Consider the following 24746-nt stretch of genomic DNA (forward strand, 5'->3'; position numbering starts at 1 on the left):
TTGTTAAAATTTTAGTTCTATAGAAACTTTTTAATTTTTTTTCAAATATTTTATTTTTATATATGTATGTAAAAAACTGTCAAAAATTTATTTCTATAGAAAATTTTGTCAAACGTTTTATTTCTATAGAAAATTTTGTCAAAATTTTATTTCTATAGAAAATTTTGTTAAAATTTTATTTCTATAGAAAATTTTGTCAAAATTTAATTTCTATAGAAAATTTTGTCAAAATTTTATTTCTATAGAAAATTTGGTCAAAATTTTATTTCTATAGAAAATTACTGCAGTAATTAGGCCTACTCAGCTAATGAGCTTGCCGTGTGTATAAAACTGAACAAGGGTCAATAATAAGAAAATCGACAGTGTGTTCAGTGTAATATTATCCCCAGATCTTATAAATTTTTCATAATTTGTTAACCAAATGTGGCCAAATTCGTATTCAACTAAGTTTTCTAGAACCCAAAACAAAATTGCGATAGCCCAACAAGCCAATAAGAAAAACTTTTGCAATATTTGTCTGATTCTTTGGCAAACTCAATATTTTAAAAAATAATTTTCCTTTTGTCATCTTCAAAAAATTAGTCTTCCTTCTTCCATCTTTAGAAACTTAATTTTTTTTTCTTTTCCGTATTAATCGAGTTTTATCTATTTATAAAACGTCCATAAGATTACCTTATGTACCATGGGAATGTGTGTGTATGTAAGCGATTTACTGTTGGGTCTAAAAAAAATGTGGATTAAAATAAAAACGAAACGCTTGACTTAAAATAAAAATTAATGCAGGTCTTAGACTAAGAGTGCTGATGGTTCCAAAGATAACTTTACATCTATTTCCTTTGGCTAAACTAAAAAGATTTTCCAATGGTCAAGCTAAAACAAAAACTCCAACGCCAAAGGCTAAAGAATTTTAAATCAAGGCTTGTGTGGAGTAAAAAAGACTAGGCAACTTAGTTTTTTATGTCTTGTGGCCCAAGGAGTGAGATAAGAGTTAATGGAAAGAAAAATCAAATTAACGATTTTCTTCGTTTTTATTTTTTTGTTTTAGTTTTAGTTCAGGTAACAACACCTTAAAGATATTTTAAAATCATACAACCATTCACAAATACACATAACTTGGGTACTCAGAGTAATAATCAATATCATAGAGACAGAAAGAGAGAGAGAAACAAAAATCCATTATCGTACTCGCCAGCACACACATTGCTCAACACACATTAAAGGGCTAAGTGTTGTCGTTGTTGTTGTTATTGTCCATTATTGCATACCTCACCTAGGGAGTCGACTACACTGAGACTGAGTTTGATGTTGTGATATTGCCTTGTAATTATCAAGTAATTAAAAAAATCTAATGATAGTTATAGGCCAGGTTAAGAGCATCAAATGATCATCTATGATGGTAATATATGAGGCAGTTTGTAAGCAGGCTATCAACCATCTAGCCGGTTTCTTCTATCACAAAAAAAAACATTTAATGATAGGTTACAACGACGGAACCAACGACTAAGAGGTAGTTAAAAATGAGAACACTTGGAATAGTAGAGAGAAACAACAACAGCAAGAACTCTATCTATGCATGCATACATATGGGCGATTTAAAATGTTGCCTATTAAATATCATATATAAAATATGTTCTCTCATCTTAGTCGCAGCTAGAAAATCATCAGGCATAATGATGCTGCTGCTGCTATATGAGCTAACCCCATTCTTACCCTCACCATTTATTTATTTTTTTAATTCCACTTAAGATGAAAAGCACTAACAAATTGTTTTAATTCAGGTGATTTAGTTTTAAGCCGATTTATGGAAAAAGGTCATCATCTCATATATGTGTGTTTGCGTTCGAACTCTATTGTTAATTTACTTTCCTGGCCAGGTATTGTAGGTAGTCTTCAAGATATTTGAAAAAAAAAGCATTTTTTTTTTCATTCCTTTCGATGATAATCCTCTTAAGCATATTCTCTTTTCTGTCGTTTTTGAATAAATCTTTAGAGATCAATATAAAAGGCTTATTTCACGTCTCAAGTGTTATGTCTTACGAAACAGAGTTTCAAGCAGTGCCTCTAGAAAGGTGCATTGTTCATAAAGACGGTGACATTCAGTAGCCCTTTGGGGGGAAACAAAATTTTAATTCACCAACAACAAATGTTGATTTTCAAAAGCACTGTCAGTCTTATGCAGAATTAATCTTTTTGAATATATGTATTATAGTTTTTTTATATAGAGATTAACAGTAAATACTAGGGATTTATTATTTATGCCATATATTAGTAAGTGTGGGAATTATTTTCTAATTGAGGAAGTGACAGTGAAAAAACATTTTTCGATATATAAAAATAATCAATAATTGTAGTGAGCAACGAATCAAGGCATGATTAATTTTGTTTAGTTTTAATCAATTCAATGCAAATACATTGCTTAAAGTAATTATTTGAATTTAAAATTAAATGTGATATATGTTAAAATTAAATATTTTGGGTAATCTTTTCGAATTTCTAATGAAAGTGTCATTTTTAATTGTTTTTATAAAAAAAAATTGAAATATAAGAAATTTATTAATTATTTTCATGATTAATTTTGTTTAGTTTTAATCAATTCAATGCAAATACATTGCTTAAAGTAATTATTTGAATTTAAAATTAAATGTGATATTTTTTAAAATTAAATATTTTGGGTAATCTTTTCGAATTTCTAATGAAAGTGTCATTTTTAATTGTTTTTATAAAAAAAAATTGAAATATAAGAAATTTATTAATTATTTTCACTCGTGTTACTTTTTTCAATTTCTTCCAATTTTATTTATTTTTTATTAAATGAAGCTTAAAGTGTTACCTAACAGAATGTGATTGGCAGCACTGGAGATAAATGACTCCAACGCCATCTACTGACAAAATACGAATAACCTTTCTCGTCTTCCCAATATTACAATACTTTAACTTAATTATATTTTAAATTTTACCTTAATTTCAATTTTAATACAAATTTTTGATATAAAAAAAATTAAAAAATAATAAGAATAAATTTTCATAAATGTCATTTATATTTTAACGTATTTTATTTTTACCCCTTTGGAAGCGGACGCCATTTCAGAATTATATGGAGTTAGAGAAATTCCAATTTCCCTGTGTGAAACGAGCTCTATTGATTGACACAAATGCAAACAAAAACAACAGCTGATATTTTCTTAAAAATTCACTTGTTCATTTCTATATCATTCGATCGATAGACCACGTTCGCCATACAGAAATAAGCTGCTGGTGTCTACTTGTCAATTCCAGGCTTTATTGTCGACATTTTAACCTGTCGTCTTTTCAAATACCCCTAAAATTCCACAAAATTCTTTATGAGAAAAAACATAAAATTGTGTTTTTTTTCTGAATAATTTATTTAAAAAAAAGACCATAAAGATTTTAGAAGAGAGCAGCGACAGCATGCAGCATTATTTCATTAATTATAAAATATATTCAGGGTTTCTATTTGGTGCCTTCAATGTTTTTGTTTTATGGCTTATAATTATTGGCCATCATAATGACAAAATACTCTCTCTCACACACACAAAAACACGTTTTTACAAAGATATGGGGGTCTCAATCGGGAATAATTATAAAAATTACCAACTGCAGATGAAAAGGCAAAAAGTGCACAACAAAACAAAAAAAAACTGGCAATTCAAGTAAAGAATCCCCTAAAGGTGAATTTTTTGAAGAAGACAAACAGAAAAAAATGGTAGTGAAGTTTGCCAGCACCCAGCAATCACAATACTCCACAAACTGCTCCACACATGGAATATGGAATGATAAGTGAACTGCTTTTTGTTTTTGGTCTTACCAACATGACTTGCAACATATGATGTCTTCGTGCGGCGACCAAGAAAATGATGATGATGATAATGGTGATGGTGATGCTGGTAAGACTTAATCGAGAACCACCAGCTTCAGCTTTTATAGCGACTATGGCATTACCATGTAAGTTACCGAATGGAGATAGAGATCTAAATGGAAACATGCACAGAAATTTAGAGAAGGCAAAGAAACTGGACAATGGAAAAAGAAAATTTAGAGTAAACCAGGAAGACATATATGTTGTGGGATAGAGACGATTGAAAGATATCCTACATTGATGAAATGATCGAGGACATCAAACTCACTACTATTATTACGGTCAATTTAATGTAACATCGTTTGGCTTTAACTTTCATTTAACAAAAAATACAAATTTTCGCTGCGAATTACTTTTAACAGAAAAAATTTTACTAGTAAATTCTTTCCTGACATCTAGACTATAGACACATCCGTATTACATAATGCAACTTATTCGACCACCTATCTGGGTTTTGGAGACCAAAAAGAACAAACGTAGGAACTTACAAAATAACACGAAACCTTTGCACACATGCAAATGTTTTACTACTTTGCATAGAGATAGTTATGGAAAATCGGATCTTTAAAAAATTAGTTCAATATCAATTCGTGTGTCACTTCAGATTCATGAAAGATGAAATTATTGTGAATAAATTGCTATACAATTTTTAACAAAAATAGGAATTGATTGAGGAAACAGTTCGACATCAAAGGCTTTATATTTGGTGTAGCTATTGCATCCATTTATTGTTGAATATGTGTGCATGGACTTTCAAAGGACTTACTTGATTTCTTCTATAGCACTTGGATTAAAAGTTAAAAAAAATGATTTATATTCAAAGGATGGTTAGGTTAGGTTAGGTTAGGTGGCAGCCTGATGTATCAGGCTCACTTAGACTATTCAGTCCATTGTGATACCACATTGGTGAACTTCTCTCTTATCACTGAGTGCTGCCCGATTCCATGTTAAGCTCAATGACAAGGGACCTCCTTTTTATAGCCGAGTCCGAACGGCGTTCCACATTGTAGTGAAACCACTTAGAGAAGCTTTGAAACCCTCAGAAATGTCACCAGCATTACTGAGGTGGGATAATCCACCGCTGAAAAACTTTTTGGTGTTCGGTCGAAGCAGGAATCGAACCCACGACCTTGTGTATGCAAGGCGGGCATGCTAACCATTGCACCACGGTGGCTCCCTATATTCAAAGGATAAAAATATAAGAATTTTTTCTCAGTGTATTTTCGTGAGAGCATAAATGTATTATTACAATAGATTACGTTAGGTATAGCAATAGCCCGTTAGTTTAGGCTTAATTAGACTACTCAATCCATTGTGATACTACAAATGGTGAACTCTTATCAATTAGTGCTGCCTGATTCTATGATTTAAAAAGCACACATGGTAAGCTTTGGCTAGCATTGATGCAAAACAATAAGGAAAATATAATACCATTAATAAATTTCAAATATCAATTCTGGTGTTTCTTTAAAATTATTACCAGGGAACTAGTGACATTTGCATTAAAACAGGTATTAAGTCAATGAGATAATTGATTTTGCAAAAATCTTTTAATCAAATCTGCTTGAATTTCTAGGGCTACCGATGACTTATACTCCTGAACCTGTGTGCAATCGCTTTAAGGATTTTTGATTAATTAAATGTAAGGAAATAAAACCTAAGTAAAAAATCTAAAGGTTATTGTTTTTAATTTCTGATATTTTTATCTCAGATGCGCCTTAAATATTTTTGAAGTTGTTGAAGTTATTAGGTATGATCGAAGCTTTGCAATTCATAAGGAATATATTTGTTATTCTTTTAAGTAAAAAATTTAAAATAATGCTTAAATAATAACAACACACCAACGCACACATTAGAATTGTTGATTGTTGGTTACAAGTGTAACAAATAAGAAACTAATTGTTTAAGAATTTTTTCAATATCAATTTATGTTATCTTTTAGGAACAGTAAAGGCAAGTGAATTACCATAGTTCTTAAATTTACTATGTGTATGATTACAATTTATTTAATAACAAATAAAAACCGAAGCACACATGGAAAGCTCTAGCTACTAGTGATGCTGAACGACAAGAAAAATGTAATAGCATTAACAAATACCAAATATCAATTCGCGTTTTTCGTTAAAATTATATTCAGGAACTAGTGGCAATTGAATTGAAAGATGTGTTAAATTAACAAAATAATTGATTTTGGAAAAATCTATTGATTAAATCTCTTTTGTTTGCTTTAGCTTTCAATAATTTATGCAACTGAATCTGTGTGCAATTATTTTAAGGAGTTTTGGTTGATTACTTGTAATTAAATAAAACATAATATAACAAACTAAATTTCAACGTTTTTTTTTATTTTTGATAATTTCATCCCAGCTTGAACTTTTAACTACTTTCGACCCCAGCAATGAAAGACCATCGACGTGAGCTAGGTTATTTCTATGTTATATAGATAATTCAGTACTGTATCTCGACTCACTCAAGAGGTATACATTTCTGATCGGTAAAAAATCTCAGTCTATGTCTTGCATCATATTTTTAAGGGTCTATATTGCCAACTACTATCTTATGTGTTTGGAGAATAAGTATGAAAATATAAATATTTTAAAAGGATATGAACATTCAATTTCACCAGTGTTGAAAAGTTCATTGACTTCAATCAATCAAATTTCTTCATTTGCATGTTTGTGGAAAAAAAAAACATGAAAACACCTTATCTAATGTTAAGATAGATCTCCATTATCAATTCGTTTAATTCATTGGGATTGTTATAAATGAACAAGAGACTAATGAATTAAATAGGATTTAAACTTAAAAAATAATTGATTTTGAGCATCTTTTTACGCAGGATTTCTAGCATTTTCTATATCTATCTGGAACTTTTAATAGACATGCTGTGTGCATTTGTTTTCAATTTTTATAGGCATTATTTCCAAAATTAATATTTTGGACACAGCAGAAATACTAAGTAAAGTACAACAAAGATTGCGGCCATTGGATGCTGAATGGAAGTTTTGGGGAAACTAACCATAATGCCTTACTTACTGTTTTTGTATGATTGTTGAAGACGGTAAAGAGCTAATGGGAAGGCATATGAGTCTCTAGCTTTACTGGTGACGTAGAGTCGCCAGTTACTGAGATGGGGCAGTTCACTGGGCTTTGGGTATTTATTTAAGCCAAAAAACCGGATTTAATTAGACGACTTGGACAGCAGAAATATGCCATCAGTGAGAGAGAAAAAATCAAGACGATTCGTTGTGTAGATGCCTATAACAGAGACTCCAAGATAATTTTTAATTTCTTTTATATGTGAATGGATACGAGAGTATGGCTATGAGTTAGGAGTTATTCTTAGGTGACCATATAGATGAGTGAAGATACAAAATTCAGTTGAGAAAGATAAGAAGATGCTGTAAGAAGAGAATCTCTCTATGGCGACACTTTAGTTTTAGAAGGGGTTTCGTTATCTTCTTCATATTTTTGTGTTGGAGAGAGAGAATAAAGTTTTCCCCCCAAAAATACACATTAGATCTTCACTTATGGTAATGAGAGTTTAAGATAATAATGTGAGTATGTGGTCTTCTCTCTCTCTCTAGACATTGTAATGTTGTTATTATTGTTTTGGCGCTGGTCTCCTTTCATTGAGCCTGGCTTTGATAGGCTCTAGAGATGATATTGTTGTTATTATTTTGTAAGGCTTTTTGTTATTGCATTATATATTATTGTGTTGTTGTTGTTGCTGCTGCTGATGGTTTGTAGTTACTGGTTACGGCACCACACTGTGTTCGGTGGCAATGACAGTGGCAGCTACAGTTGTATGGTAAACGTGTGTGCTATGGCTCTGTTGTGCACAGTTGATGATCGGTTGGTCGGTCGGTCGGTCGTTTGGTCTTTCAGTGGTTGCTCTATAAGCCGCCAACGTAGAGAGAATAGTATAGACACGCATACATGGACACACGCACACACATATGTTACCTTAAACCATTGAGACAGCTGAAAGGTAACCTGGCCGAAAGTGGACAGACAGACAAACATCTCAGCTATAATGGACAGACATAACGAACCAAGCATTTATGCTGTTTAAAAAGAAGCTGTTTAGAGCACGCATATACACAGTGCGACATATTCGTACACATGCGCGTTTAGAGATGTTTCATATGGGGGAGCCTTTCTTCTTATATCTCGTACATTTAAGATTTATTCCACGATTTTTCGTTCACGATATCTTTTATCAGAGATTTTTATTTTGTGATATTGTGGTAGTAAGTATTTGGCCATATTTGCATTTTTTTTGTGATAGTGATATGAAGAATGTGGGTAATTCATTTTCATAATTCAGATCTTGGAAAATATTTCTTTTTTGAAAAAGCGTAAATGAATTGATATAGAAAAGCTATGATTGCCATATGATTAACAGCTGTTTCGTGTTTGAAAACCAATGAGAAATTATTATGTGTGCGGAGATACTGCTTCATAATTTGTATATTTAGATCTGAACAAATAGGTTTGAAGAGCATAAATGAATTGATATAGAAAAACTATGACTGACACCTGAATAACGACCCCTTGGAGTTTCAAACGCAATTAGAAATTACTTTGTGTGCAGAGGCACTTAAGGTGAATAAAGGTTTACAGACAGATCTTCCGATTTCATTTCTTCAGGTATGGAAGCAGCAATATTCATTCATTTTGCTTGTAATTTATAATCTAAGTGAATTTTAGATCAAAAATAAATTTAAATGTATGTCCTCTAATGTCCATATCAAAGTCCCTAAGATAGGTTAGGTATAGTGGCAGCCCGATATTTCAGGCTCACTTAGAATATTCAGTCCATTGTGATAAAAGTCCCTAAGTAAACTGGATAATATATTGATGTGAGGCCTAATATTTCGAGTCTTTGTAATACGAATGCGAATTTCGCTAAACACAGAAGACGCATTTCTCTGATATAAAGTTTATAAAGTTTCCCTTGGCCAAAAGTCGATAAACTTTTCAATGAAGCCTTATAGTTAAGTGATACGACTTAAAAAGGGTATCTTAACATGAATAAGGTCTACTTGGATTTAATAATTCAGAAAAGCTTTTAAAAATTAATGAAAATCGTCTTTAAATTTTTTGATTTTTTATATATTAAATATAAAGCAACAAATCATTCAAGCATAGCCGATGTTTTTCAATACTTTATATTAAAGACGTTTTTACTTGAAACATAGCATAATTTTTAATTGATGTCGAGCCTCAATATGGAAGTTAATTTTGTCGTTAACACGTTTTTAAAGGAGTTGGAGAGCATATGAAGAACAATGTTGAAAAAACGATTAAATTATAATTTGTTTCCTAGAATCAAGTACGCAAAATTTAATACCTAAATTCTCCGCTTCTTTGGCTCGGAATAAATACCCAAAAAACAAAATCAGGGCATGCCTTTTTTCGACAAATTCAAGAAAATTTATTTAGGCTTTAGTGCCTATAGAGTTCACTTTGTTTAAGTGTATATACAATTTACTACATGCCATATATGTTATTAACTGAATTTCTACCACTTTTTATATGCAGCTAAAATCATTTTTTTATCCATTACACTCAAAAAAAAAAAACTTTACTTGAATCCTTTAAGGATTTTAGTTTTGATTCCGAGCTAAAGATGCTGATTCTTTAAAATAAAGACATTTTTAGGGAGCTATCTAGCTTGAAATCTAGACTCCGTAAATTATGTAAAATTTAAAACATAACATGTTTTTTTCTTAATTTCAAAAAGAAACAAGTATATACGTCGAATCTTATGTACCTTCCACCATGGATTGCGTAGAAACTCCTACTAAAGACTGTCATCTACAATCGAATTACTTGGATTGTGGTATCTTAAAACTTCTTAACATCGTTTTCTAAATTGTGAGTTAGTCCATACTTGGTATATATTAGACAAAAAAATTATGTATAGGTAAGTCTACAAATAATTTTTGTGTGATTGGGGATCGATTTATCTGAGGGCTATATATAACTATAGACCGAAATGGACCTAGTTAGACATGGTTGTTAACGGCCATATACTAGCAAAATGTACTAAATTTCAACTAACTCGGATGAAATTTGTTCCTCCAAGAGGCTCCAAAACCAAATCTCGGGATCGGTTTATATGGGGGCTATATATGATTATGGACTGATATGGACCACTTTTGGCATGGTTGTTAAATATCATATACTACCACCACGTACCAAATCTCAACCAGATCGGATGTATTTTGCTTCTCCAAAAGGCACCGGAGATCATATCTGAGGATCGGTTTATATAGGGGCTATATATAAATATGGAATGATATGAACCAATTCTTGCAGGGTTTTTGGATACCATATATTAACATCACGTACCAAATTTCAATCGAATCGGATGAAATTTGCTCTTTCAAGGGGCTCCGGATGTCAAATCTGGGGATCGGTTTATATGGGGGCTATATATAATTATGAACCTATTTCGACCAATTTCTCCATTGTTGTTTGAGGCCATATATTAACACCACGTACCAAATTTCAACTGAATCAGATGAATTTTGGTCTTCCAAGAGGCTCCGGAGGTCAAATCTGGTGATCGGTTTATGTGGGGGCTATATATAATTATGGACCTATGTGGACCAATTTTTGCGTGGTCATTAGAGACCATATACTAACACCATGTACAAAATTTCAGCCGGATCGGATGAAATTTGCTTCTCTTAGAGGCTCCGCAAGTCAAATCGGGGGATCGGCTTATATGGGGGCTATATATAACTATTGACCGATGTGGACCAATTCTTGCATAGTTGTTAGAGACCATATACCAACACCATGTACATAATTTCAACCGGATCGGATGAAATTTGCTTCTCTAAGAGGCTCCGCAAGCCAAATCGGGGGATCGGTTTATATGGGGGCTATATAATTATAAACCGATGTGGACCAATTTTTGCATGGTCATTAGAGGTCGTATACTAACACCATGTTCAAAATTTCTGCCGATCGGATGAAATTTGCTTCTCTCAGAGGATCGGCAAGCCAAATTTGGGGGTCCGTTTATATGGGGGCTATACGTAAAAGTGGACCGATATAGCCCATTTGCAATACCATCCGACCTACATCAATAACAAAATAGGGAGCCACCGTGGTGCAATGGTTAGCATGCCCGCCTTGCATACACAAGGTCGTGGGTTCGACTCCTGCTTCGACCGAACACCAAAAAGGTTTTCAGCGGTGGATTATCCTACCTAAGTAATGCTGGTGACATTTCTGAGGGTTTCAAAGCTTCTTTAAGTGTTTTCACTGTAATGTGGAACGCCGTTCGGACTCGGCTACAAAAATGAGGTCCCTTGTCATTGAGCTTAACATGGAATCGGGCAGCACTCAGTGATAAGAGAGAAGTTCGCCAATGTGGTATCACAATGGACTGAATAGTCTAAGTGAGCCTGATACATCGGGCTGCCACCTAACCTAACCTAACCTACATCAATAACAACTACTTGTGCCAAGTTTCAAGTCGATAGCTTGTTTCGTTCGGAAGTTAGCGTGATTTCAACAGACGGACGGACATGCTCAGATCGACTCAGAATTTCACCACGACCCAGAATGTATATACTTTATGGGGGTCTTAGAGCAATATTTCAATGTGTTACAAACGGAATGACAAAGTTATTATGCCCCATCCTACGAGTATGGTGGAAGGTATAAAAATATATATACAAAAATATATGCCGAAAAAAAAACAAAATAAAAACGATGTATAACATAAAAAAATAAATTTTTAGATAATTATTTAATAAAAAAATTGTGGCTGGTGAGATTTGAACCAGCGTTTTTAATTTTTTCATTCATAATAATAAAGAACATCTCAGGAAGTAGTTAGAATGTCATTCTAAGGTTCATATCAAAAAACATTTGAATAGGCTTTTTGATGCATCGTGTTCAATGACGTTTGTGGCTGAGTGCGCCAAGGCGTTCTGTTATGGTTCCAACAGACTCAGGTTCAATCCCCGGTGAAAGCGAAGAAGCATTTCAATTTGTAAAATTTAGATAATAAGAAAATAAAAGTGTAACAAAAAATACTGATAAAAATAAAAAGTGAAATTGAAAGAAAAATTGCATTTTAGGCACAACTTCCGGATCACAAATTGGGGATCCATCACACATTCCGGATCACAAATTGGGGATCCAAACTACTATTTTGGAAGCTCTTTTTTTGCTGGGATACAATTTTTAACATTCAACTTTTTTATTTTTTGGTAAATTTAATATTTTAGTGATTATTTATTTATTATTTCATTGTTTTTTTTTTATTATTCCAAATTTTTATTTTTAGTCTATCTACTCGTTTCACTTTTATATATATGTTCTTATTCTGTAAAAAAAAAGAATTTTTTTATCTTTTGTCACACAACAGCAGCCAAACTCTTTTTCGTTAAAAGCAAAAAAAAAAATCTGGAAAAAACCTGTTCGTATGGAATGTTTGAGATGCATCGTCGCTATAGTCGTCATTTCTACTATGTTGGTTCTTTCGAAAAAGAAAATAGAAAAAAATAAACTTCATATCAGTATCTTCACTCAGTGCCTCAGTATCTTCACAGTATTCCCTTAGAATCAAAGAAAAAAAAACACCAACAACTAACATAAAAGATTTCAACAACAACAAGAACAGCGACGATCTCAGCCAACATAAAAAAGTGGTAACGACGACAGACAACGGCGACATCACTAACATTAGGTGATCATGTCGTCTTAGGGTAACCAAGTAAAGGGGGTGGGCTAACAACGGAGTGGTGGGGGGACCTATTGGTTTTCCATTGAAAACACACATAAATGTTTGAACAGCATAAACTATGATGACGATGATGACAACGGAGACGACGACAACGACAAATTTAACTAACTTACGTCTAAACGACAAACGAAATGACTAAACGTCCAATCGACCAATAGTCAAAGCAACAATTTTGTTGATCAATCTTCTGACAAACAAGAAGGAACGTGTTATTAACATTTGAAGCCATGGCACTCCAGTATTCTCATCCAAGTGTGTGTGTGTGTATGTGTGTTTGATGTTCAATGCCTGCCATGATAGAAGAGAACAACGAACTTTTGCTCAAACCTCCCAACCAAGTATTTCTGATCGTACAACTAACCAACCAAACAAACCATCGACAACCCATAACCCCCCTCGAATAAGAGAAAAAACGATTTTCTTCTAAAAATTTTCGTTTCCAAAGAGGAATATAACGTTTATGTTTATGTGGTGCCTGTGTGTGGTTCATGTAAAGCAGGCATCACAAGGGGCAGAGAACCAACCAACCAACCTACCAACCAGCCAGCCAGCCATTCAGTCAGCCTGCCTTACAGCCAGCCACATCATGCCGTTCGTTTGGTTGGCTGTTAGTATTTACGGCAGTTAAAATGTGTTTTTCTACATTTTGTTTTGAAATAGGAGCTGAAGCCAGTGCAGCTACCAAAACGCTCCTCAAGTAGTCCCAATGTCTTCCCACACGCCACAATATAAAAATTGTAGACAACCAGAGCAACGACGACGTATCAACCCAGCCAAACCAACAATGGCTGAACTGAAATGATCGTTACACAGTGGCTTGCGATTTACTGAAATTTACAATTTATTCTCTTCTTATGGGAATGGAATTTTTCAAAATTTCTTTAAAATTCAAAATGTATTGTAATATTAAAAAAAAAAAAATTATTGCAGTATATAATAATTTCTAAGATCTCCATGAGATTAAAAATATTATATATACACTGTAAAAAATATTTACGTGGTATTAAAGATAACGCAACCAAACTTTTAGGATGCGCAATTTACACAAAATGAAGGCCAGAAAGGTAGTGAAAATGTGCTCTTTGGATCCAGAAGTGGTACAAAATTGGCGCAGAAGCGATGAATTTAACAAGGTTTTGTCACAGGGATGGAAAATGCAGTATTATGGTACCTTTTTCAATACTTTTTCACCCTGAGAAGTTATCGATCGCTTATTAAAATAATGCGAACGAAAAATTACCAAAAAAGTCAAAATTTTATTTCTACAGAAAATTTTGTCAAAATTTTTTTCTTCTGATAGAAAATTTTGTCAAAATTTTATATCTATAGAAATTTTCGTCAAATTTTTTTTCTTTGGAAAATTTTGTTAAAATTTTATTTCTGTAGAATATTTTGTGAAACTTTTATTTCCTATAGAAAATTTTGTCAACATTTTATATCTATAGAAAATTTAGTCAAAATTTTAAATTTAATGGAAAATTTTGTCAAAATTTTATTTTTATAGAAATTTTTATCAAAATTGTATTTTTATAGAAAATTTTGTCAAATTTTAATTTCTATAAAAATTTTTGTCAAAATTTCATTTCTGTAAAATATTTTGTCAAACTTTTATTTCTATAAAAAATTTTGTAAAAATTTTATTTCTATGGAAAATTTTGGTAGTAAATTTTCTATAGAAAATTTTATCAAAATTGTAATTTTAATAGAAAATTTCTTCAAAATAGTATTTCTATAGAAAATTTTGTCAAAATTTTATTTCTATAGAAAATGTTGTCAAAATTTTATTTTTATAATATATTTTGTCAAACTTAAAATTTTATTTCTATAGAAATTTTTGTCAAAATTGTTTTTCTTTTGGAAAATTTTGTTAAAATTTTATATCTATACAAAATTTTGTCAACATTTTTTCTTTTGGAAAAATTTGTAAAAATATTATTTCTATAGAACATTTTATCAAAATTTTAATTTTAGTAGAACATTTTATCAAAATATTTCTATAGAAAATTTTGTCAAAATTTTATTTCTATAGAAACTTTTGTCAAAATTTTATTTCTATAGAAACTTTTGTCAAAATTTTATATCTATAGAAAATTTTGTCAACATTTTTTTCTATAGAAAATTTTGTCAGAATTGTATTTTGATTCTGATAGAAAATTTTATTTTTAAAGAAAATTTTGTCAAAATGTTATTTCTGTATAATATTTTGTCAAAATTTTATTTCTGTATAATATTTTGTGAAACGTTTATTTCCTATAGAAAATTTTGTCAACATTTTATATCTATAGAAAATTTTGTCAAAATTTTAATTTTAATGGAAAATTTTGTCAAATATTATTTCTATAGAAAATTTTTTCAAAATTTTATTTTTATAGAAAATTTTGTCAAACTTTTATTTCTATAGAAAATATTGTTAAAATTTTATTATTATAGAAATTTTTATCAAAATTTAATTTTTATAGAAGATTTTGTCTAACTTTTATTTCTATAGAAAATATTGTCAAAATTTTATTTCTATAGAACATTTTGTCAAAATATTTTTTCTATAGAAAATTTTGTCAGAATTGTATTTTGACTCTTCTGATAGAAAATTATATTTTTATAGAAAATTTTGTCAAAGTTTTATTTCGGTATAAAATTTTGTCAAAATTTTATTTCGGTATAAAATTTTGTCAAAATTTTATTTCTGTATAATATTTTGTGAAACTTTTATTTCCAATAAAAAATTTTGTCAACATTTTATATCTATAGAAAATTTTGTCAAAATTTTAATTTTAATGGAAAATTTTGTCAAAATATTATTTCTATAGAAAATTTTGTCAAAATTTTATTTTTACAGAAATTTTTATCAAAATTTAAATTTTATAGAAAATTTTGTCAAAATTTAATTTCTATAAAAATTTTTGTCAAAATTTTATTTCTGTAGAATATTTTGTCAAACTTTTATTTCTATAAAAAAAATTGTAAAAATTTTATTTCTATGGAAAATTTCTATAGAAAATTTTATCAAAATTTTAATTTTAATAGAAAATGTTGCCAAAATATTATTTCTATAGAAAATTTTGTCAAAATTTTATTTCTATAATTTTGTTTTTATAGTATATTTTGTCAAACTTTTATTCCTATAGAAAGTTTTGTCAAAATTTTATTTCTATAGAAAATTTTGTCAAATTTTTTTTCTTTTGGAAAATGTTGTTAAAATTTTATATCTATAGCAAATTTTGTCAACATTTTTGTCTTTTGGAAAATTTTGTAAAAATATTATTTCTAAAGAACATTTTATCAAAATTTTAATTTTAGTAGAAACTTTTGTGAAAATATTTCTATAGAAAATTGTGTCAAAATTTTATTCTATAGAAACTTTTGTCAAAATTTTATTTCTGTATTACATCTATGGAAAAGTTTGTCAAAATTTTATATCTATAGAAAATTTTGTCAACATTTTTTTTGGAAAATTTTGTTAAAATTTTATGTCTATAGAAAATTTTGTCCACATTTTTTCTTTTGGAAAATTTTGTCAAAATATTATTTCTATAGAACATTTTACAGTCGAAGCTCGGTTTAACGAACGATATATTGTCAGGCCCTTTCGTTATTTAGAAAAATTCGTTAAATCGAACGGGAATATTAAATGTTAACTTTTATTGAAAATCGTAGTTTTTTTACCAGATGAGTAAAAATTCATAATCATTTGAAAAAATTAATGCACAGAGACACTTAAAAAATAATACTTAAAATAATCCTGATGAACTTGATATATCTAGGTTAGGTTAGATTGAAGAGAGGATCTTCAATCTAACCTAACCTACGCTGTCGTATGGGGGCCTATATACACCCATGTCATAATTTGTGTACTCTAACTTCTTAGACGAATTGCCTAATTTGTTTCCAGTGCCCGGTTTCAAGAATGGCCAGGCATAGGTAGTGTTCATAGTAACATCTTCCTAAAACGTCTTACATACACCACTACTTCGCTGCTTCGGTCGGCATAGATGTACTCTCAACGCTAGATTGCCGTTTCGACCGGTAGTTTATCCCTCTCACTAATGATGTTGATATTCCTGTGTATTTCATAGTTTATCTTCAGCTATAAGACGGAGGTTCCTTGTTATTGAGCTAAATATAGAATCGGGTAGCACTCATTATTAAGAGAAAAATTCACCACCTGTCCAACTGGCAATCCTACGAAATATTGCCACTAACGGACCTATTACAGGACTAGTACCAGTGCTCGAAGAAGTCCTGTACCGGTTCTGTTGTAGATCCATTTCCCGTAGCGAAGCTGCGCCACTCTATCTAACCTAACTTTACCAGTTACCCGGCCATTGAATATGTGTTTTCAAACATTTTAATGGAATCTAAATATCTTGGGAATGCCGTACTTTGTGGATATTTCCTAAGGACTTAAGCCATTCTCCCAATCGTCAAATATTGCTGATTTTTTGTTGTTTATTTTCTTAAGATTAAAAGCCTTTTCGTTAAATCGAACGTAAATTTTGTTCAATTGTTCGTTATTTAGAATACTCAGTGTTAAGAATTTTGACGTTCGTTAAATTGGATTTTCGCTAAATGGGATATTCGTTAAACAGAGCTTCGACTGTATTAACTTTTATTTTATTTTGTCAAACTTTTATTTCTATAGAAAATTTTGTAAAAATTTTATTTCTATGGAAAATTTGGTAGTAAATTATCTACAGAAAATTTTATCAAAATTGTAATTTTAACAGAAATTGAAATTTTAATAGAAAATTTTTTCAAAATAGTATTTCTATAGAAAATTTTGTCAACATTTTATTTCTATAGAAAATGTTGTCAAAATTTTTTTTTATAGAAATTTTTATCAAAATTTTATTTTTATAGAATATTTTGTGAAACTTTTATTTTCTATAGAAAATTTTGTCAACATTTTATATCTATAGAAAATTTTGTCAAAATTTTAATTTGAATGGAAAATTTTGTCAAAATATTATTTCTATAGATAATTTTGTCAAAATTTAATTTCTATAAAAATTTTTGTCAAAATTTTATTACTGTACAATATTTTGTCAAACTTTTATTTCTATAAAAAAATTTTGTAAAAATTTTATTTCTATGGAAAATTTTGGTAGTAAATTTTCTATAGAAAATTTTATCAAAATTTAAAATTTTAATAGAAAATTTTGTCAAAATAGTATTTCTATCGAAAATTTTGTCAAAATTTCAGTTCTATGGAAAATTTTCTCAAAATATTATTTCTATAGAAAATTTTGTCAACATTTTATTTCTGTAGAAAATTTTCTCAAAATTTTATTTCTATAGAATATTTTGTTAAAATTTAATTTTTATAGAAAATTTTGTTAAAATTTTATTTTTATACAAATTTTTATCAAAATTTAATTTTTATAGAAAACTTTGTCAAAATTTATTTTTTGTGAAATTTAGTGAAAAGTACTTTTTCCTTAAAAAAATGCTTTTTTTGTACTTTCTTAAAAATAGCATTTTCCATCCTTGGCTTGTCATAGGACGGATGTTCACCATTTCTACAGCCATTGCACTGAATTTTCATAATATCTTAAGGTGTGATTCGAATTCAGTGTTTTGCCAAATAAATATATAAATACTTTATATAATTTTTTATGATTTTTTAATGCCTTCTAAAGCTTATCTGAAACTCTTAACATAAATCATTTTGGAAAATTAGCAACTCTTCCAAAATTGACATAACATTTTTGTTTTTAACATATTTCAAAAAAAAAAAAAAAATAATAATAATAAATAAATAAATAAAATTACCCATTAAAAATATGAAAAAATCGAGTTATAAAAATTGAATTGAAAGAACTTCCTGCGTAGTTAAAATAAAGAACATCTTTGGAAAGAAATTTTTGGATCTGTTTTTAAACTTGAGCTTTTAGAAGAACTACCAATTTTGTTTTTTGCTGGGATGTTAAACAAAACACCTTCCGCACTTAGTGTGGAATTTTTAAATAAAAAAACCCATCCGGAATTAAAATTTTGGTTAATTTTAGAACATTTAGATTATTTTTAGAAAATTTTAGCTAAACAGTATTACAAACGCTGATATCAAAGGGTGGTTTGTCAAGGGAAGGTATACTTCTCCTCGATATACCGTCCAATAAATCGGAAAAATAAAAGTACTTAAACATTTACTATACTAAAATTTGTTAAAATGTTGGGCACGGAGACCATGCCTTTCCCAAATATATACCGAAAAATGAATCACCCTCTACGTTGCCTTTCAACTTCATGTAAATTTAAGTTTTTTACTTAAAAATGTCTGGCAGAAGCCTGTGGAAAAATCATAAAATTATGTAGCGAGTTCCCATTTATCGACAATCCTCTACTTTCTATTTTCAAAAAATCGGGCAAAAGGGAACACCCCTCCTACGCTCCTCCCCGACCAGATATCGTAAATTCATGTACCCTATATTCATTTCACAAACTACCCAACTTCACTATTCCCCTTCCCCAACCAGACATCGAAAAATCATGTATCCTGTATAAATTTAATCATTTTCTCCCAATTTCAAGTAAATCGGAGAAGGTTAGATTTTGGCTCTATTTTCTGCAAATTGCAAGAAAATCTGTACACTTTCCATCAAGTTTCATAGTGTGGGGCAAGGAGAAGGTTCCTGTCCAAATACCCAAAACTCAAGTACACCATATTGATTTCATAACCTACGGCCTTTGTAAATTTCAAGTAAACTTGAGAATTTCAGTTTTTGTTTTCCAGTTTAGAGGAAGTCTTCCTCCCCTTCCATATATCGAAAAATGATATAGCGTATATTGTGTAGACGTCCCAGAAAATCTTAAGCAAATTATAAGTCAAATTTTTAAACAGCAGGGCAAGGGGAGGCCCCTCTTCCCTTCCGAATATCACAAAATCGAAAAAGTAGCGGGTCTCTGTCTAAACATAGCCCCTTTGTCTAGACATCACCTTCCTTGGAAATTTCACCAACATCGGAGAACTTTGGCCCTTTGTATCAAATAATGAGGATTCTCAACACATGATTACCCTCTATGTTCTCCGAACATTTTTCATGTGAAAAAAATAAAAAAAAAAATATTTTATAACAAAAGCAACTGCTATGAATTTAAATTATAAATTTTTATAATGTGCGCTGTATGAAAAAAAAAAAAATCCCCGCTTTCCCGTTGCAAGTTTTCTTGAAATTTCTTTGCTATAAACTTTACGGAGCCCGAGACCTTTCCAACGAATACAAAATCGTGGAAATTGGTTCGTGAGTTCTGGAGTTAACATACAGCGTTCGGAAGGAAAACCTGACTTATTTTTTATATATTAGATTAACACCACGTACCAAATTTCAACTGAATCAGATGAATTTTGGTCTTCCAAGAGGCTCCGTAGGTCAAATCTGGTGATCAGTTTATAGCCCCCATATAATAATAATATATAATTATGGATCGATGTGGACCATTTTTTGCATAGTCATTAGAGACCATATACTAACACCATGTACCAAATTTCAGCCAGATCGGATGAAATTTGCTTCTCTTAGAGGCTCCGCAAGCCAAATCGGGGATCGGTTTATATGGGAGCTATATATAATTCTGGACCGATGTGGACCAATTTTTGCATGGTTGTTAGAGATCATATGCTGACACCATGTACCAAATTTCAGCTGGATCGGATGAAATTTGCTTCTCTTAGAGTCCCCGCGAGCCAAATTTGGGGGTCCGTTTATATGGGGGCTATACGTAAACGTGGACCGATATGACCCATTTGCAATACGTTCAGACCTACATCAATAACGACTACTTGTGCCAAGTATCAAGTCGACAGCTTGTTTCGTTCGGAAGTTAGCGTGATTTCAACAGACGGACGGACGGACGGACGGACGAACATGCTCAGATCGACTCAGAATTTCACCGCGACCCAAAATATATATACTTTATGAGCAATATTTCGATGTGTTACAAACGGAATGACAAAGTTAATATACCTCCATCCTATGGTGGAGGGTATAAAAATAGTACATTTTTAAATCTGCTAGAAAGTCATCTTTAGTTTTTGTACACCAACTTCATCCTTCGCCATTTTGACTACGGCCTATTTCAAGGAGTTTTAAATTGCATCATGAGTAAAAATAAGAAACAAAATTTAGTTTTTTATTCATTTCATTTTTATACCCTCCACCATAGGATGGGGGGTATATTAACTTTGTCATTCCGTTTGTAACACATCGAAATATTGCTCCAAGACCCCATAAAGTATATATATTCTGGGTCGTGGTGAAATTCTGAGTCGATCTAAGCATGTCCGTCCGTCCGTCTGTCTGTTGAAATCACGCTAACTTCCGAACGAAACAAGCTATCGACTTGAAACTTGGCACAAGTAGTTGTTATTGATGTAGGTCGGATGGTATTGCAAATGGGCCATATCGGCCCACTTTTACGTATAGCCCCCATATAAACGGACCCCCAAATTTGGCTTGCGAGGCCTCTAAGAGAAGCAAATTTCATCCGATCCGGCTGAAATTAGGTACATGGTGTTAGTATATGGTCTCTAACAATCATGCAAAAATTGGTTCACATCGGTTCATTATTATATATAGCCCCCATATAAACCGATCCCCCGATTTGGCTTGCGGAGCCTCTAAGAGAAGCAAATTTCATCCGATCCGGCTGAAATTTGGTACATGGTGTACGTATATGGTCTCTAACAACCATGCAAAAATTGGTCCACATCGGTCCATAATTATATATCGCCCCCATATAAACCGATCCCCCGATTTGGCTTGCAGAGCCTCTAAGAGAAACACTTTTCATCCGATCCGGCTGAAATTTGGTACATGGTGTTAGTATATGGTCTCTAACAACCATGCAAAAATTGGTCCATATCGGTCCATAATTATATATAGCCCCCATATAAACCGATCCCCCGATTTGGCTTGCGGAGCCTCTAAGAGAAGCAAATTTCATTCGATCCGGCTTAAATTTGGTACATGGTGTTAGTATATGGTCTCCAACAACCATGCAAAAATTGGTCCACATCGGTCCATAATTATATATCGCCCCCATATAAACCGATCCCCCGATTTGGCTTGCAGAGCCTCTAAGAGAAACACTTTTCATCCGATCCGGCTGAAATTTGGTACATGGTGTTAGTATATGGTCTCTAACAACCATGCAAAAATTGGTCCATATCGGTCCATAATTATATATAGCCTCCATATAAACCGATCCCCCGATTTGGCTTGCGGAGCCTCTAAGAGAAGCAAATTTCATTCGATCCGGCTGAAATTTGGTACATGGTGTTAGTATATGGTATCTAACAACTATGCAAAAATTGGTCAACATCGGTCGATAATTATATATAGCCCCCATATAAACCGATCACCAGATTTGACCTCCGGAGCCTCTTGGAAGAGGCTCCAGTTGATTCAGTTGAAATTTGGTACGTAATGTAATATATGGCCTCAAACACCCATGCAAAAATTGGTCGATATCGGTCCATAATTATATATAGGCCCCATATAAACCGATGCCCAGATTTGCCCTCCGGAGCACCTTGGAAGAGCAAAATTCTTCCCATTCGGTTGAAATTTGGTACATGATGTTAGTATAGGGTATCCAACAACCATGCAGGAATTGGTTCCTATCAGTCCATAATAATATATAGCTCCCATATAAAATGATCCCCAGATTTGACCTCCGGTGCCTTTTGGAGAAGCAAAATTCATCCGATCTGGTTGAAATTTGGTACGTGGTGGTAGTATATGATATTTAACAACCATGTGAGTTGAAATTTGTGGATGACAGTCATTCGTAGAAGTTTCTACGCAATCCATGGTGGAGGGTACATAAGATTCGGCCTGGCCGAACTTACGGCCGTATATACTTGTTTTTAATTAATATTAAACAAAAATTCATAAGATCTTTGAATTAGAATAAGATAAATTTTTCATTAACCAATCGATCAAAAAACACAGTTTAGATCGAAAATAAAATTAAGCATGGTCATTTTGACGAAGGATGACTAACTAAGGTTAAGAAAATTTCATATTTGGAAGGAGAAATTGGAGTTAAAAATTGTTAAAATATATTTAGCGCTCTACAAAGTTCAAACAGACACAATTGAAATAAAATTTACTAATATTAGAAATTTATGAACATAATTTAAATAAAATTCACCCATTGTAGAAAAATATGAACTATTGTGTGATTATTCAAGTGATTAAAGTAAGTAAAAAAAATGAAATAATAAACATTTTCTCACATTTAACGAAATTTAACTAAAATCAAAAAATTTACTTGAATTAAAAATTAAATATTTTTATTGTTGTTGATTTCTTCTGATGGTACTTTTTATTTATGGAAATTTCAGAAAGAGAATGTATTGTAGTACAATGGCTTTTAGATATTTTCGTCCAAATTGTACTCTTAAAATTTATTTAAAATACAATCCAAATACTGAAGAACATTTTAAAATTTTTTTCAATAAAACTTTGTCGTACACAAAAAAAAAACTATTTTTTGTCTTCAAGCACGAAAGTTGTTGATCCAATTGAAAAATTAATTGATTTGATCGATTTTTGTTTCAATTAAAAAAAATATAGAATCAATTAATTTTTTAATTGAATAATTTTAAAAACTCTATTAAAAATTTAATTAGAAAAATATTAGTGATATTTGTATTTATATTTTCTATGTAGTTTTTGTTTCCATTTCATTATAAATTTGTTTAAATTTGTTTCTATATAGTTGTAGCTAAGAATGTATATTAAAATAATTAAACTATTTACCTATATTGTATCCATATAAAATTTAAATGTATCCATTATAGAAATATAGAAAATGTATCCAACACTTTTCTCAATATCATCCCAATGTGCATAGATTGTGGTTACTTGCTTTGCTAGCTATATTCGAACAACCATTATTACAGTTCACAATTTCAATGCTCATAAATATACGCTCTACTGGTCTCTCTCACACACGCGAACATAAACGCACTCACACACACATACACTCGAACACCTTATCTCGCTCTCATTACAGTAGGGTTCACTCTTGGTATTCACAAGATCCAATGCAGAGTAAATACACTTTTCAGATAGATTTTTTATTTGTACCACTACATTTACATTTTTTTTACTGGGATTTCGTTTTAGATTTGGCTCTTTTTGATTTCTTTTTGGTTAACTTGGTTAAAAAACGGTGGAGTTAAGCATACAATTTTCCGAGATCATTTTGGGTTGTTAGAGGTGGATGTTTTTGTTTTCTCGAACTGTATGTTGTTGTTTTCATTTATTGGTTTAAATTCTCTTTGGGTAAAAATATGGTTTTTATTCAATTTTCTTATATTGCCAGCTTTTTTCACATTTTTTTCTATTTCTTCATTTTAAATTTTCTTATTATTAAATGACTTAATATATTCTCTATACATATATTTTGTAATTTTTCTATTATTGTTAAAATTTTTTGTTTTCCAATAATCTTTCTATTTTTCTTTAAACTAAAAATCACATATTTCTTATATGTGTGTAATAAGAAACCTCTTGCACATATTCACTCACATTTTTTTTTACTTCTTCACCAACACCATTAACTCTCTCTGTTGGGCCATAAATGTGTATGGGTTATAATCATCATCATCTCTCACACAGAAAAAATATGGAAAAAACAACGATAATAATAAAGTTTAATGTGCCAACACGATGCTGTTATTTCCTCCGTCTAAAATTACAGGTGCGTTACCTACGATCAACTCTTTAAGACTAATCCATAAGTATCTCAGTTGGGGGGCAATGAGCCTCTCGAACTTGATTGTATGTTTAGACCTTGTCTGCTCTCGAGAGCCTATACAGTTCTCTTTTATCTATGAGATAACAAAAAAGTGAACTCTCCTCATTTCAAGATCTTGCCTTGTGTAGTTCCAACGATAGGTTTCATGAGTTTGTTTGGTTTTTATTTTACCTCCAATAAGGTTTCTCTGGTAAGAGTAGAGGTTTCTTTGGGAATGTATCTGTGTGTTTTGTTGACTGGGAGTATGCGTGTTTGTATGTTATTATACCTGTTTTGTTGCCCGTAAGCTATTGCTCGCTACGAACTGGTTTGTATGGTGTTTCAAGA

At 31.1% G+C, this 24746-nt stretch overlaps 1 protein-coding gene across 2 annotated transcripts in view; it reads right to left on the reverse strand.

Moving 5' to 3' along the window:
* bowl (brother of odd with entrails limited) overlaps window positions 1-24376 on the reverse strand; it is a 46265-nt gene extending 21889 nt beyond the window's left edge. Inside the window, exon 1 of one of the 2 annotated variants that reach the window (XM_075297455.1) lies at window positions 24191-24376. The gene's annotated coding sequence lies outside the window, so the exon portion shown is untranslated. Of the gene's footprint in view, window positions 1-23416 lie in introns of both variants that reach the window. The other variant, XM_075297454.1, reaches the window with a different exon arrangement.
* Between the last annotated feature and the right edge of the window lie 370 nt (window positions 24377-24746).

Source organism: Haematobia irritans, chromosome 2 (assembly GCF_050003625.1).
Source record: "Haematobia irritans isolate KBUSLIRL chromosome 2, ASM5000362v1, whole genome shotgun sequence".
Taxonomy (NCBI): Eukaryota; Metazoa; Arthropoda; class Insecta; order Diptera; family Muscidae; genus Haematobia; species Haematobia irritans.